General features: G+C 40.1%; 1 pseudogene; it reads right to left on the bottom strand.

Annotated features, from left to right (window-relative positions):
- Nucleotides 1-1,339: 1,339 nt before the first annotated feature.
- Nucleotides 1,340-2,059, bottom strand: LOC128661467 (AP-2 complex subunit mu-like; annotated as a pseudogene).
- Between the last annotated feature and the right edge of the window lie 1,215 nt (nucleotides 2,060-3,274).

Below are 3,274 nucleotides of genomic sequence, written 5' to 3'. Positions count from 1 at the left end.
ACAGAAAAACCTACAAAAACATACACACAGACACAATCACAGAACCACAGTCACAGAGAGATAACCACATAAACACACATACACAAAGATACACACACAGGGGTCGATTTATGAAGCAGCGGATGCTGGTTCCAACCCACTCCGCTTCAGTTCCGCCTGAAGCGGAAGTTATGAAGCAGCTGTCCTAAGACACTAAGCTACATCGTATCATGTCCGTCCACACAATAATAAATATACCCCACAGACACCAACAAAACCAAACACAGAAACACTAATACACACAAACACCCACAAAAACACACACTCAGACACCACACCCACAGAAACACTTACACGCAGACACACAGTCACACAGACACACACCACACCCACAGAAAAACTTACACGCAGACACACAGTCACACAGACACATACCACACCCACAGACACACTTACACGCAGACACACAGTCACACAGACACCCACAAACTCAGACACACTCTCACAGAGTCACACACAGAGGCACAAACACACACACTCACAAAAACACACACAGACACATACCCACATAAACACCCACACCCACAGAAACACATACATAAGACACCTGCATATACACACGTTCTTACAGACACCCACAGAAAAATACAGACACACATACACACAAATTGGCATTCACACACACTCAGAGACACACAAAGGCACAATGCTACAAATGATCCCTTTATTTATACCAGTCATCATGAGCTGTCAGTGCAGTAGTTTAAACTAAATGTATGCCACTTTATATGGCTGCCACCACAACACCACTGCAACAGATGTCCCTTTCTGTAACAAGTAAGTATATTTTTTTCAGTTCTACACTGTTTATTAGGCATATAATGACCATCATAAAGAAAAACAGCAATCACAGCACAAGGAGCACATATATATTAGTGAGAAGTCACAGGACCACACAGGTCACACAAGCAGGTGTGGGAGCCCGTCCAATCAGTTTTAACAAGTGTGCATGCCTGATGGTTTGTAACCACTGCGTTTCCTGGAGTATCTGATTGAAAGAAATCACACTCATGGCAACAGTTTTCCGAACCTGATTCCGGCTCCACCTCAAACGCCAATGACAGAGACCGGTAGACTGCTCCAGGGAGATGCCGAGACATCAGCGTGCTGACTGCTACAAAGGTCAGCCTGCCCATTAGCACCTGACGCATACAAGGTGCATACACATATTGTGAGTAATTTTCTTACTTTATATTGTCCGTTTCTTCCCACATGGTTACACTATGAGGTACCCCTTGTCTTTTTTCTATCTTCAATTAATGAAGGAGGCTGTTCCTTTCACTTTCAGAGATTTAATTCTTCAACACCGTTTTTCATAGATTCCACTGTGTCCAATATAGCGAACCCATTTAATCACATCATGGTCGCTGTAGTTCAGTTTTGACTTAAACACCTTCAGGTATCAAACCTTGAGGCTGGACAGAGCAAATGTAACTTTAAAGTTCATGAAAATTGGTGGTCGATCCCATTTTTCTTATCATTATTTGTCAGAAGCTCAATCTCAGCACTGATCTGAGATCCATTCATCCCAGCCATGCGCTTTATCTTCCAAACAATTCCATTTTCGCTGGCCTTGCACTTTGCTTTGCTATTTATGCAGATGGCTTGTACCCCACTGGTATTAAGAGGAGTTTGTATATGAACCTAAGTTTTCTATACGAGCAAGGAGGACTTAAAATTTTATTTAATAAACACCTTACCCTCCAGTTTTGTGCGACCCACTTCATGCACAAGAGGAATAACACGGAATGGCAAAATTATGTATTTTGTGGTAAGGTGCCTTATCAGCTCAAACGCTCCATCTTGAGGTATGAAACTAAATCTACGCTCAGAGTCAAACTTGCTAAAATGGACACACTGGTGGAATGTACAGTCATTTATGGCAGTGGATTGTTTGCCCATCTTACCCATCTCATCAGCCGTTCCTTTGCCTTATCTTATCATTCATCCTAAATTTGCATTCTGGCATACCACTCAGGTAGCAATTCATAATTATCCGGCCAGACACATGTGCATTGAGGCAGACAGTGGTGGTCGGCGGTGTTAAGTGGGGGCCCCAAACCAAGATATCATTTTAAGGCACTAATGGTACCCTGGCTCCACCTCCTGGTGGCAGCCCTGCTTTGTAGGTGTGCCATCCTGTTAGAGCTGTTATGGGGACCATATATCGGTGTCATGAATTCCCTGATTGCAGGACTGATCAATCATTGTGATTTCCAGAGTACAGAGTTATTCCTGCAAAATATAATAAGCTACATATAACTTGTTGTTTTTATGCTTGTAACTAACATCCTGTAATAAAGTAATTATTGTTATCATAATCTTTGTTTATGGCTCCCTTTCTCAGTGGAAATACAGTGGTAATACTGCCCACTCAATACATGCTGACAGCGATTAATAAGTTGTGAGATTATTTTCAGTCAGTAATTATGTTTTTTAACTCTATCTAAGGAATTAAACATTTTGTATAGTTAAAGGGACATGAACCCCCAATTTTTTTCTTCCATTATTTAGATAGCGCATACAATTTTAAACAACTTTCTAATTTACTTCTATTATCAAATTTTATTCGTTCTCTTGATATCTTCTATTAAAAAGCAGAGATGCAAGTGCAGGATTGTGCATGCGACCGGAGCACTATATGGCATCAGTTTTGCAAGAATCTTCTCCATTTGCAAGACCACTAGATGGCAGCACTATTTTCTGCCATGTAGTTCTCCCTTCAACAAAGAATACCATGGGAATGAAGCAAAATTGCTAACAGAAATAAATTGGAAAGTTTTTTTTTTAAAATTGTATGCTCTGTCACAAAAGAAAATGTTTGGGTTTTATATCCATTTAAGTTATTGCTGTAACTTTTACTTAATACAAGTGCTTAATAGACTTGTGCGCGTCGAAAAAATTTGTTTCGGTTCGTTTCGGATCGATTCGGATGTTTTCGAATTTCATTCTTGGATCGATTCAAATTCGCATACATTCGAATGTATTCGGTTCAGATTCGATTCGTAAATTCGGAAGTTCGGTATGTGTTAGGTGGGATGTGCTGTGTATTAGACTAGTATTATGTACTGTAATATTAGGTGTAACCCATAGCAAAGTGATATAACCTAATATACAGTACAATATTAGTGTAATTGTGATTAGTCCATGGCCATCCGAATGTTACGAATAAATCCAAACTTATTCAGATTTATTTGTTAGATTCGGTGCTACGGTAATTCGGAAATTTGAATCG

The sequence above is a fragment of the Bombina bombina genome, chromosome 1, assembly GCF_027579735.1.
Source record: "Bombina bombina isolate aBomBom1 chromosome 1, aBomBom1.pri, whole genome shotgun sequence".
Classification (NCBI taxonomy): domain Eukaryota; kingdom Metazoa; phylum Chordata; class Amphibia; order Anura; family Bombinatoridae; genus Bombina; species Bombina bombina.
Note: the sequence above shows the minus strand (reverse complement) of the source record. Positions and strands in the feature narration are given on the sequence as shown.